Source organism: Armigeres subalbatus, chromosome 3 (assembly GCF_024139115.2).
Source record: "Armigeres subalbatus isolate Guangzhou_Male chromosome 3, GZ_Asu_2, whole genome shotgun sequence".
Classification (NCBI taxonomy): Eukaryota; Metazoa; Arthropoda; class Insecta; order Diptera; family Culicidae; genus Armigeres; species Armigeres subalbatus.
This window is the reverse complement of record NC_085141.1, coordinates 86,222,227-86,236,447: the sequence shown is the minus strand read 5'-3', so window position 1 is coordinate 86,236,447 and position 14,221 is coordinate 86,222,227. Positions and strand designations below refer to the sequence as shown.

The 14,221-nt window shown below is 36.0% G+C and overlaps 1 protein-coding gene across 1 annotated transcript in view; it reads left to right on the top strand.

The window, feature by feature from the left end:
• The first annotated feature begins 14,173 nt into the window (after positions 1-14,173).
• The window catches only part of LOC134227013 (N-alpha-acetyltransferase 38, NatC auxiliary subunit), a 580-nt gene continuing 532 nt past the window's right edge, over positions 14,174-14,221 (top strand). The window contains exon 1 of the mRNA XM_062708193.1: positions 14,174-14,221. This exon is cut by the window's right edge and continues 104 nt beyond it. The gene's annotated coding sequence lies outside the window, so the exon portion shown is untranslated.

Sequence of the window (14,221 nt, the reverse complement as noted above, 5' to 3'; positions counted from 1 at the left end):
ACAAGGCATAATGCAACATTGGTCAAAATGCTCGGAGCGGTGTGGGTGCAGTTGACCTCCAGAAACGTCAAATCAGAGACCGACCCGCAGGAATAGAGGTAATAAACTATAGAGGAAGATTGTCGCTGTCGTCACCGACGAAACATCTTTTGCTGGCGAGGATAGGGCACTAAATGTCAACGAAGGAAAAATCAGTTCGTTTTGACAGATAGGTACCCAACATGTTTGGGAACGATAACAAAGGGAAAAGCGATAATCATCCTCTATAGTTTATTACCTCTATTCCCGCAGGCCGCGGCAGGCAACCTACCGGCCATTACCGCTCGCGGAAAAACTATCCAGTCCAGTCTATAATAACGTAGCAGTCAAAACGTTTAATGCAAGAGAAGGACGATTTTTCAGTGTTAGTATAATCGAAATTTCCTCAATATCAAACTACTGATCAGTGCAAACTAAGTGCAATGGATAATCTTTGAACGTTATACTTCATTCCTTATCACGGAGAAATAGGAACACCCAGAAGTGGGTGTTTTTTCACCCACCTTCGAGATAAGTGGACTAACCCATAAGGTGGGTAAAGTGGCTTTACCCATAAATGGGAAGAAGGCTTGTACGTCAAAATAGATGTGTATTTTTCACTCACCTTCTCGAATTGAAAATTTCTTTTAGATGGGTGAAAAACACCCATCTGCAGTCAAATAATTTCAGCGCTGATAATTCTTGTGATTTAAATAATTTTAAAAAAATTGGCGTACAACAAAAAACGTATTTATTACATTTATTACTCCATTTATTTTACACATGACATAAGTTTAAGATACTGAACCCGCTGAACCTATTAAAAATCACATAAAATAGTTAGATCAGCCATTTATTATTGAAAGTCCAAAGATGTTCTAGTAGCAGGCAGTTTGATAGACTTCTGGGTCATTTAGGTCTCAATCCAGGCATCCAAATTCCTTTATATTGTCCTCTGCTGTACTGTTTTTATGCACGAGGAATCCATCACGAAGTGAACTGGAAAAGGCAAAACGCAGATCAGAGTTTGGAACAATTTTGAAACGGGTTTTGTAAACTATTTTTTATGTTCTAATACATTTCGCTGCTTTAGAAACATTCAAATTTTACTCACGTTTGCTGTTTAGACTTGGATGCAAGGGTGTGTCCTCTGTTTTTCGAATTTATTGTATAATTTGCCATATCACTACAGGCATTGAATTTTCTAAAGTCAGAAGTTTCTCGAAAAACTACTAACAGATTTTTCACCCATAAACGGATGAATATCACCCTCTTTGTTGACGGAATGGAACTGCTAGAAGATGGGGTTTTTTCACCCATTTAGCAAAATTTGAAATCACCCATCTTTTTGACAGCTTCATATAGATTCTAGAGGTGGGTGATTTTAAAACATTCAATGAGTATTCTCAAATCTCCGTGATCACTACTTTTCCAAAAATTTGCAAAATACCTGATTTTTCCATACATTTTATCGATTTTTAACAACCATTCTTCCATTTGCTCATGGTGAAAATGGTAAAATCTCAAAACATAGAGTACCGCGGGGCATCGAAATCCGTACACTTAAGCACCTTCGTATATGAAAAAGTCATTAGAAAATAGGAATAGAATGTAAATAAAACGTTTGTCATTGACACAGGCGCATGAAGGCTTCTACTTTTGAAGTGTTTCACATTTACTCATTAAAAACTACGAAAAACATGATAAAATAATGAATTAAATCAACTACTCCTGACTCGAAATCCGTCCACTGAGTACACTACCACTGTAAATAGTTCGACACGCACCTTGAGAAGCGATCATTACGATTTGTATTCCGCTTATCTTATGTAATGATTTGCAATTAGCAATTACAACACAGTTACTTTTGGTGCAATTATGCTCTACCCGAAAACAAGATGGCGGCACAAACCCCGCGTTTGGTGGGTGGAGATTTGTTTTTGATTTTTGTGGTTTTAATTTCAAAGCCTTCTTTCCAATTCTATGCCCTAAAAGCTTACTGACAAGTATCTGAACAGAATAGGATTAATTATTCCTTCATTAATTACCTTTAACCTCTCTTAATTTATTGATATCTAATGAGGTGGACGGATTTCGGTGCTGTACGGATTTCGGTCCCGCACGGTACCGCTTGACTGTGGATATACAACAGTAAAGCACATGTGGAGATTGGACAAATCAAGCATCCGAAAGATATTCAATTTGCAAAAAAGAGAGCTAACCGCGGTGGAGGTTGGTACTCGGATTCTGATGACTTTTCCGCAAACGAGACCTTTAAGTGGTCTTGTTGTGTAGGGGTTATCACGTCTATCTAGAGCAGAGCATAAAATATTCACTTTCATGAAGCACATTCACTCCTACTTTTGACATTCGTGTTTTGATTATTCAAAACATAGAATGATTTACTCAGTTTACTTCTTCATAAATTCATTCAATTGATTACCCCTGAGTACGGTAACTACGCGCGAAACAAAACAAAATTAGCCTTGATTATATTGACATTTGACGCTAAAAATGCCCCTCAATTGACCGTCGGGATTAGATTTATGCGTGTATTTATTTAAATCATCAAAACTGTGTTCAATTTTACGATTATTTAATAATTTGTGATATTTAAATAAATACTCACTGACCCATATTCATTCTGAAAATTGACGGTGCAGAGCCGAATATGAATATGTTTAGAAGTGAACCCAAGAAACAATTGTTGATTGAAGCAGGCCTGGTAGCGGGTCACTTTTTAGTGACTTGGTCACTTTTTTCGGGCAAGCCACTAAAAAGTCTCTTTTTTCGACCTAAAGTCACTAAAGTCACTTTTTCTCACAAAAAGTAACTATTTTCAACTATTTTGAAACTACTGACTAAGATTTTTTAAAATAAATAAATGCTTTGTTCATGGCGGAAATGAAATTACGGATCTTGGAAAAGTGATCGCTCTGAAACTTCGCCAGCCATTCAACTCGCTGCTCTTATTGGCATTTTACATGTAGCTTATTGAAGGTGTTTTACGTCACAATTTATAAATTGGTATACAGTCATGCAAGCAGAAGAACTGCCGATTTCGATTTTTTTAAACTTTATACAGTAGGGGAAGGTGGGGAGTCTTGATTCCTTGGGAGACTTGATTCTCCCCTGTTTCACCGAGAACTAAAGAAGTATTATAATAGCGCATTTTTATAATAGATCCTCTAGACAAATGATTTTTTTATTGACATCCTTATTTACTCCATTATTTACTGTGTTTTGTTCCTCCTAAAAATGTACTTAGTGGCCACGCAAAATTTGAACAACTTCTCCCAATAATGCTATCATTTTTTCACAGCCCAAAGCCATAAAACTAATGTTAAATGATCTTCACTGATAAAAATGCCAACATTCCACCACAATTTTAGGATATTTGGATTTTGATTTGTTGCCTTAATATGAGGAGACTTGATCCCTCATTAGTCATCCATACAAAAATTTGGCGAAAAAAATCAAGAAAATAAAAATTGTTCTCGAACGGCTATTTTTTTTTTTGCAGATTTGACAGATGTCAACCTTCCATGACTCTAAAAAAATCCTTGTCATAAGACGAGTTTGTACAATACCATTTAATTCCACCACTTAATTAAGTCAAGTACGAGACACTGAGGACGACCTTTCTGTTGAGGTCGAAATACGTATACGTCGTAAAATACGTCTTATGACAAGTGAAGACATTCCACTAAAAAGCTCAAAATAATTTTCTTAAATCTAAAAAAAATATTTATTGAGTAGATATCATAGAAAGAAGATCAAGTCTCCCTAATTTTGAAGATCGTTCACGAAGCAAATCGGAAAATATGCGTATTTTGGAAGAAAAATATTGAAAAGTTCAGAGAGCATTGTCCTGCATTATAAGCAGGAGGTCGAGCGTTCAATCCCAAGCTCGTTGTACCTGAATCTTCATAATTTTTGTTTCGTTTTCTACCAAAACGATCCGTACTGTTGTTCCTTTCGCACTAAAAATTCCAAAAACTTCCGTGGCACCTACGACAAATCACGCAGATTTTTGCCGAAAAATCATTTTTCGGGAAAGAAAAACAGGTCTATATTATTCGCTCACTTCCAATGCTTGAGCTTGAGCTTGATTTATTGCCCGTAGTTGCTACTCTATTATGACCAGATCAGCTGTTCTTGCACAGAGACTCATTTGTTAAGGTCACGCTGGCGCCTGCCACGTCAGAACGCAAGTCAATGTAGGGTCAGCACTTCCAGTGGCGTAAAAAATTGATTTGCTCGCAAAACTACTCATAGTTTTGAGTAGTCCTGCTTTCGACTGATATTGAGTAAAATTTCCGTGGGATTAAAAGAGAGGGCAATACAATTTTACTTAGTCTTTTGAGTTCGTTCTAAGAGAAAAGAGTTGTGCGTGAAAGATGTTTTCCATCACAAATTACAAAAAAAAAGATTCTCCTTCGACCCAAAAACGCTTGATTTCGTCTTATCGAACTTGCAACTGAAACTGAAAGTCACTATTTGGTCACTTTTTCTGCAACTGAAAGTCACTATTTGGCCAGCTTTGGTCACTAAAGTCACTATTTTGAGCGGCATCGGTCGCTACCAGCCCTGTTGAAGAAATGTCTCTTACAGCTACGCTATTCAGCTGTATGTTTTATTATGATTGATTTATTGTATTCCCAACAAACAACGACAAGCTACAAATAAGCATCTAGGTTGTGTAGTAAATAGAAACATCCCTTATTGCAAGTCAGAATGACAGCATCCCTAGCAAGAAAATGTTTAGTTATTTTATTTCCCCTCCGTTCGTTCTCATTGGTTGAAGGGTATTCTGCCTCGCCTATAAAAGAAGGCGCATGGCACTGGTTAGGTCATTCTTCACTCGGACGCGATAGACGAAGCATCGCATAGGAGCTGCAGCGGCCTGGATCGGACAGCAGAACGGAACGGAAGGCATCTCGTGTTTCAACACGTCAAATCGTGTTGTGGGCTATTTATTCGACCGGCGGAGTGAAAGCGGAGAGCGGCGGTTTGGATCGGAGGCCAACAAGATGCGGCGTGGTGGTCAACAAGTTGCAGAAAATTGTCCTTTTCAGGACTAAGAGTTAATTTAAATGATTCTCTGGCTGGTAGTGAAAGCCTTCTTATTAGATAAGCAGCGCAATCCTACCAGTAAGGTTAACAAAATTGAGCGTCAAATCACGACAATGGCGGAGTCGGTAATTGAAAAGAGTCTACTGAATAAGATGAATGGAAGGAGAGGTCGTTAGACTATATTCCAATAAAGAAGGTGGAATATACGGGCTCCTATGGAAAAGGAGGAGTTCGGAGCAATGTGAAAGTTGACGACCCCGATAGAAAAGGAGGAGGTCAATACGTTATAGACTCCGATGGAAAAGGCGGAAGTCTGAGTCTGAGACACCGATAGAAAAGGCGGATGTCTACTTGGAACTATTATGTGATTAAATCCAGAATTGGTTTTCGAGAAGGATTTTTAGGAATGAATTTGGAAATTCTATACAAGATTTCAATTAGAAAATTGTGGTTGTGTTGTGGAGAATAGAAATGAAGACTTATTTGTAAATTGGATATCAGTGGTTGATAATTAGAAGGAATTTCTGAATGGGAATTGAATATTGTTTTGAAAGCTGTGCCCGGAAAGTAGATTTGGACATTAAATTTGAAGCTTGTGTATAAGGATTGATTTTAGAGATTAAATTTTGAGGTTGGATAGAATGTTTGGGTTTATGATTTATAGTTCGAGGCTTGGCATACATAAGTTCATAAATTCAGTGATTAGATTCGTAGATTGTGTAAAATTTGTTTGATTACTGGATTTCAATAGAAAATTGATTTGGAAACATGATTCGATGATGAATATGATTAGATTGGAAGACTGGGGTTTTTACATTGTTTTTCTTCTATATTATATTTAAATATTGAAATGAAAGATAATGTTCAGATTTGATTCTGATTCTTATGTAAATAATTTGGAGTTGCTTTTGTTGAGTTTGGAGTTGCATTTGCGAATCTGATTTGAATATAGGATTTTGAAATAATCTTAGAACTGGATTCAGAAATCAGGCGATGGCTATGATGGATTTTGAAATTGTTCGTTGCATTTTGAAATTTCTTTCGAAGATTATAGTGCTGGTAATGTTTTTCAGAAGACAGTACAAGATTGAACTCAGAAACTTAACTTTTATGGATTTTGTTGTGCCGATTTGATTCGGAGAATTATTTAACATCTAAACCAAGGTTATTTTTGAAGATTGAAGATAAAGATTTTGGGATAGTTTGATATAAAAATGCTGGAGTAGAAATATCGGTGGCTTTTTACTCTCATTAGTTACGATGTTAGATTAGCAGTGACGCCCGGATTTTTTTCATGTTTCACAAAGTTAGTATATGGGAAACATTGCTGAATTTATGAACTACCTATATCCAATCGTAGAAACGCGAATCAAAATTAGGCAGTGTATCTGAACTCCCGCGACAAGTAAAATGGAGAAATGTTCAGAGACAGCATATTGAAAATATAATGAGCAAGCTTTTAAGCTGTCTATCAACATTATTTGGGCATTGAATCTTGATCATGAATTGGGTGATTGCTATAAAGATTATTAATTAAATTATTAATAAAAATTAATTATATTAAAGATTTCTAGGTTGGATAAGAAGCTATGGTTTAATATTGGATTCAGAGTTCACGGCATGCTAACTAATCGATTGTGCTGAAGACTTCTTGCATTCTACACGTATCGAACCGTTTCTGTTTCTAATGATTCTTCTAATTACTTTAGGGCATCGCTAGCTCTGTGTAATTGTATAAAATTTTATTTCGAAGAACAATATACCTACCGAGGCTTTGTTAATATTAATTAAAACGAAACATTGATAAGCAGACACTTGTTGATAAGGTAGACCTCCTCGGTAATCGGTACATAGTTTGATTCAGTGCTAGGAACTACAGATGGACGTTAAGATCCGGAACCGTCAAAATGATCCGGATCTTTGAAGTGAGTGAACGTTTCGAAGCTCACTTTTTTAAAGACCCGGTTCACCAGATCAGCAAATTTTTAATTTTTTTGTAAGGAAATGGCGGAATAAAAAGTTTTTTATTCATGTTATGTATTTTATTAATTATTGTTTGTACGGGTCAGAAGCGTGGTCCAGAATGACAACCGTTTCATCATTTTACATTCTACTTACATTTTGATCCAAACATCCGATCCCGAGTAGCACAATTTTGATCGATTTGGTTGCAGCAACTCATATAAGACTGAATTTGGTCGTATATAGGTCACATTAACTTGTTAATGACAAGTGTGGTGTTTGGGATACGTATGAAAGATCCGGATCATTAGACTGAATGAGTCAGATCTGATCCACTCAACGAAGTGATCCATTTTGCCCATCTCTACTAGGAACTCATATTTGTTCGGTAATCCATCTTGTTACATGTGGGTAATAAAGACAGACGGAAGGGTTTTGAAAATGGAAAGGTCTTTTTGAATTACGAGTTAATGCTAATGAAGCAAACACTAACAGTGAGTTTCGATATCTTCGATATAAACTCAACGACCATAAGCGAAAAAAAAATTCTGGGGCATCATTGCGCAACTCCTTTCGACAGCTCTTTCCATGACAGTTTGCATGGTTTGCCCATTTCGAGTCGAGGTGCGCAATGCCACCCCTGGTTAATATGATATTTTGAAACTAATTCACATCATTACGGAATTGCATAATAATGACGTAGTGGTATATAATGATGAAGGGTAGAGGTTATTAGAAAAATGGCGATACTCTTTTTAGATCCTGAACTTGAATATTGCAGTTGTAGTCTATATTTAGAGATTGGAAATTAGCCTATATTTAGAGGTTGAATAAGGATATTTTATTTTGAAGTTTATCTCGGAATTAAGAGATTAAGTGTGATAATTGGTGATAGATTAGAGATAGTATTGGTAATCCACCCCCAGTCACTTGTTATATCCCAATTAGTGTACTTGATAATTATAATTCTATGGTATTAATATTTGGAATTGGACTCGGAGTTTGAGTTTGTTTCAGATCGGTTTTGAAATTCATTGAAAAGAAAAATCAGATTTGAGAATAAGTTTAAAATAGCATTTGGCCCTGCCTTAGTCGTGCGGTACGATGCGCGGCTACAAAGCAGGACAACGCCCTCACCGGTCCGGTCTATGAAATTTTTTGGTTGAAATTTTGTATTAGGACTTCCTTGGAGAATATGAGAATATTAGAGCATGAGAATATTATCGTGCCTCATGATGTAAGGATGCATAAATGGTAACTTGGCTTAGAAATCTTGCAGTTAATAGCTTAATAGCAGCAGCACGCTGCGAGACAGCAATGTTAATGTGGGGGATGTAATGCCAATAAGAAGAAAAAGCATTTGACCCTAATGAGGTGGAGATAGAAAATTGAATTGAATTTTTTTTGGAAGTTGAGAAATTTATATTGGATTTAGCAATTGAAATTATTGATTGATATTGTGATGGAATCCGAAAATTGGGTTAAGGGACTGATATTGGATTTAGAGTTTAAGATTGGAATTAAGAATTGGATTTACAGTTCATAGGAAAATTGTGTCTTGAAATTACTGATCTAGTTTGACTTTGCTTTCAACATAGAACACATGAAAATATCTTTGAGAAGTAATTGAGTTTTTTCGAAAGAATTCGATTGCTCGAAAATCTCATTTATAGATGGGATTAAAAAATAGACTGCAAGAATGCAAAATTTTGAAAATCAGATTTATAGATGGTTTAAAAATGATTTGTTTTGCTTGTAAATATCAGCTTAAATCTATTTATTGGCACGATTAAAACATTGCACGATTGGAATCACGGATGGAAATCTTATTTATGCAACATAAATTTGAAATGGATATAATTTGATTATTCACAAAAAAAAATTGTAATTGAAATGTAAATTCTCATCATTTTGGATCCTAGAAATTGGTTCGGAAAAATTCACAGGAATTTGGAGTTGCCAAGCTCTTAGTATCTATTCAACGTTTTGAGAATGCATCGTAACGTTTATCATTGCTTAACATTGCTTTAGTTAAATATAAGAGTACAGGAGGAGAGTATTGTAGTAAATAGAAACATCCCTTATTGCAAGTCAGAATGACAGCATCCCTAGCAAGAAAATGTTTAGTTATTTTATTTCCCCTCCGTTCGTTCTCATTGGTTGAAGGGTATTCTGCCTCGCCTATAAAAGAAGGCGCATGGCACTGGTTAGGGCATTCTTCACTCGGACGCGATAGACGAAGCATCGCATAGGAGCTGCAGCGGCCTGGATCGGACAGCAGAACGGAACGGAAGGCATCTCGTGTTTCAACACGTCAAATCGTGTTGTGGGCTATTTATTCGATCGGCGGAGTGAAAGCGGAGAGCGGCGGTTTGGATCGGAGGCCAACAAGATGCGGCGTGGTGGTCAACAAGTTGCGGAAAATTGTCCTTTTCAGGACTAAGAGTTAATTTAAATGATTCTCTGGCTGGTAGTGAAAGCCCTCTTACTAGATAAGCAGCGCAATCCTACCAGTAAGGTTAACAAAATTGAGCGTCAAATCACGACAGGTTGAATTATTGTTTATTTGTGATCTTTGTAGCTGAATAAAATGGATGCTGAATAATTTGCTAGACAGATTTCATTTCAGCAATTAATCTAACTAATATTCGACATGGCCTATTTATTTGTTTACTACCTTTATTTGAAGTCGAACTTACGTTTTCGTTTTATCACATTTCAGCACATTGGGGAAGTTTAACAATGTACTGAACTAATGATTTTTAAAGTTCTCTGTTCGACTATGATGTGATGCTCTGAAAGGGTGGTCGAATTGAGTTTGAATAGTAAGTTAATAAGCAGGCATTAGGCATCCTTCTTAACCTTTGTCCTTCTTAACCATTGGATTTCAAATTTATCTGATCTATCGCACTGTGGGAAAAAACATGCTTTTTCAGTTTGAGAGAAAATCTGGGTTCTAGATCTGGGAAATTTGATTTATAGAAAAATAATGATTTATTTTCAAGACATGCTTTTTATTTTCGTGATTTATTAAACTGTCGGAGATTATAACGAACAAAACTGCTGGAGCAATAAAAAAAATCATGCATTCATGCGGAACTAAATTTACTAAAAGCCGGACATAACGCCGTTGAATAACATCGGAAAATTATTGAATCTTTGATGTGTGGAATCCCAATATTATCGCATGGATGTTGATCTTTATTGCGGCGAAATAAATGAAATTATCTTAGCATTTGACAATCATATCGCAACCGATTATCACGAAATTCTGAGGAAGGCCGAATATACATTGATTTTATTTTCATAAATTCATAAATAGCATTGAGGACGGATTTTATTTTATCGTTTATCGACATTATTTTTACGTATTTTTCCTAGTGTGCGATGGTTATCACGGTTAGATGACTTTACCCATTAATGGGTACTGTGTTATTGTTGATATTATTCCCACCGTGAAAAATTCACCCATTTTCTTCAAAAACCGCCACTACTCATTAAAATGGGTAGTGGCACTTTTTCAAGAAAATGGGTGAATTTTTCACGGTGGGAATAATATCAACAATAACACAGTACCCATTAATGGGTAAAGTCATCTAACAGTGATGACTGGTTGAACAATGGTTGAAACAAAAAATTGTACAGTTATTAACAAACTGTAGTTTGACAGATTGACTTATTGAATAAGAGTCCAATTATGATTCATATTCAGCAATAAGATTATTTATGTTATGCATTGAGTGAGCCATATCTAACAAATCAAGGATGGCGCGGATGACAACGTTACCGGCGGATGAACAAATGACAGCAGTTCGAGACCCGATTTAGGAAAATTTTAAAATGATTATATGAAAATAGCAATTGCTTCAAAATACGTTCATTGAAGATCTTACTGATGTTACCTTCTATGCGTTATTATTTTCGAAGAATTCACATGTAGCTGAATTGAGGCTTAGTAAAATGCTTATTAAAGGTTTAACGAATCAGTTAATAAAGTTGTTTTTCAAAATGAGATGATATGTAGTTGTATAACTTCGCCAAAATTGTGTGAACAAAGCTTGAACAGAAGTTGTGATAAGAAATAGTACAGACATAATTCAACACAGCGCTGAATTAAATCATCACACTGATGTTAGTTCAACTAGTGAATGTTTGTTGGGTTTGATACTACTATACCAACCTTGTTCGCCCAAAAATGGAGAATCTATTCAACAACAGTAGTTCTATAAGCATGTTGAAATAAATGTTTAAGCTATTACCTTGCCTCGATTGTTCAACTGCAAAAACAATAAAAGGGCTACAACAACATTAATTCAACGCTTGTTACTACAAAGCTTATTACCCGAACTAATAAAGCGTTTGTTCAATGTTTTACAAATAAGGCTGCTTGCTATACTATTGTTTGTGTAATATAGAAGATTGGAGGAAACTATTATTCAACATTAGTTTGAGAAATAACGTTGGTTTTGGTGGCTATCAGACATCTCAATTGTTGTAAGGAATATCTCAAATAAAGCTTATTAAAAGTTTCCACAACAAGCATTTTTTTATAAAAATGTTAAAAGAGGACTAATTCTTACGGATAATTTTTATCTTGATATTATTTTATGGCTTTCATGAACTATCGATTTTTCAACTAATTAATTTATAGAACTGTGACTTGTTTTTTTACATCAACTAGCCATTACTACAGTTATCACAATCTCGAACGATTTGAGGCTCGAACCCAGGACCCTTCGATTGACATCCGCCTGCCCTTCCGCTGCTCCATGCAAGGTCATATAAATCGACCATGTTAAATGTAGTTATAAATTATTTAATACCAAATTGAACAATTTATTGCACAAACATTGCATAAACAACATTTGAACATGTTTATTAAATAGAATGTATATCACAACAATATTGTTGAAAACGTTTGCACAGCAACGTTTATACAAATTCAGATAAGCATCGAATGTAGTTGCTCCGATTGCAGTTTAAGAATCGTTGAATAATGAATTTTGAAAAAACCTGCTTCCAATAGTCAATCCGTGCGCGCATCTGATATATGGGACGAAGTCGACAGACATAATTGATTTTGTCAACAATGATGAATCAACAGCAATTATGTTGTGTTAAACAACATTTGAAAGAACTAAATAAGTAAGTTATTTGAACAGTTATCATACAGTAAACTTATTTCACAATTAATTAACATGTTTGGTTCAAAGGCTTACAATCCAATATAAGACACATTACTTCATTGAATTGTAAAACTTCGGCAGCGCTGTCGAATGACAGGTTCTAACAAATGTTATTAAGCATCACATAAACATGCTATTCAATATAAACTCGATTACACAAAATAGGATTTATTTTGGTGGAATAAAGTATATTTACAGTGAATAATACAACTGTTCTTCAGCCTGCCAGGGAAATTATGGGGCAACATTTGTTAAACTTTTATTCGATGCTTTATTCAAATAACAACAGAACAGGGAACTAATGCAGTGATTTCAATCAGTATAACATTTATTAAACAACTTCTTAAACATGCTTTATTGTTCAACTACCATCGCTTCTGTTCAACAATTGTTCAACAAGCTTGTTGATTTATAGCTCTGAATTGTTTCTTGGGAAGTGACAAAGAAGGCCGATGGTTATCACGCCTAACTAGAGAGTAGGAGGTTGAGGGTTCGAGTCCCTCCAAGACACGTGGATTCTTTATCGCAAATTTCATATCAATTTGTCCATTTCGAAACATATGCTGTGCATATGCACAGCCAAGATATTTAACAATAAAAATGGTTTTCGTACGGCCGAGTTGCCGAATAATATGCAATTAATTGTAATCAAGTGTCGGTCTTCCATCGTCATTAGTCGTCTGAGTACATAGAGTACCAGGTTTAACAACGAGTACCGTAAACATGGTGCATGGAAGGTTGTTGTTTACAATTTTTACAGCTGCTCCACCCTGGAAGTAAATTTCATCGAAGTAAACAGTCGGTCCCTCATTAAACAACAACTCTATCGACAATAACAACCTATAACAACAACAACAACACTGTCTGAAATTAAACAACACTACGTGTACTACAGTGACTATAATAACAGTGTCGTCAAGTGTCAGAATTGGAACAGAATGGTCTGTCAGTTCCATACAAATGCGTATTCCAAACGAGCAGGTCGACCTGTCAAACGTGGCACTTGACGTTACTCTTCTTCTAGAACACTACGTGTACAATGTTCCATCTCGTTTCTGCACACGGTTCAAATGTAAAAGTCAGTCAGATGTATGCCTAATGCTACGTACACACCAGTCAAGCAGTTCGACGAACATTGACTCCACCCCCAAGAAAACGCTTCGGTTGCTGCTTTGTTGGAACGTGTGTGAAGTTGTTCGAACAACCATTTGACAGTTGGCAGCTCGGTTGGAAAAAATTAAAACGGTTTGATTTTGGTTTGAGTTGTCGGGGGTGGAGTCAAGGTTCGCCGAACATGTTTGAGCATTTGTAGTGAAGTTGCACAAACCCCCATATATTTTTTGATGGTTGGTGCTCGAGTTGGTGCTTCGGTCGTTCGTGTGTGATATTGTTGGTCGAATAAATTGATTGTTCGTGTCGGTGTTGATAAAAATTGATGAATGTTTGAATAAACGGGAGGTGGAGTCAATGTTGGTCGAACTGCTTGACTGTGTGTACGTTCCATAACGTGCTTTATTCTGAGCTTCATTTTTTTCACCGGGTCACCAGCAACAGTTCATTTGAATGCGCTTCTTTTACCGCCCGTCACGATCTACAGTGGCGCTTGTGATGACCTTTACTTTGTTGTTTCACATTACCGCCGCGTTGGTTGCTGATGGCGTGATGTAAATAAATGACACTTCGGTGCTGCGATTTCACCAAGAACAACTTAAGGTGAAATGGGATGGAAATTAATATTAGATTTAAATCTTTTATAATTCCATAAAATCACTACTACAGTGACGTGAATGCAAATAATGGGTCTGAAAAGATCTATCTAATGCATTATGTCTTTTGCATGCATTATGAAACTCATGCAAACAAACAGTGACTCCCGAATTAATTTGGGGAGATGTCATTGAACATTTGGACATGTTTGTGTTCAGCTATGTTCGTCCTTAAATTTATAATAATGTTTTGAGCTCGTTCTGAAGTGCGAT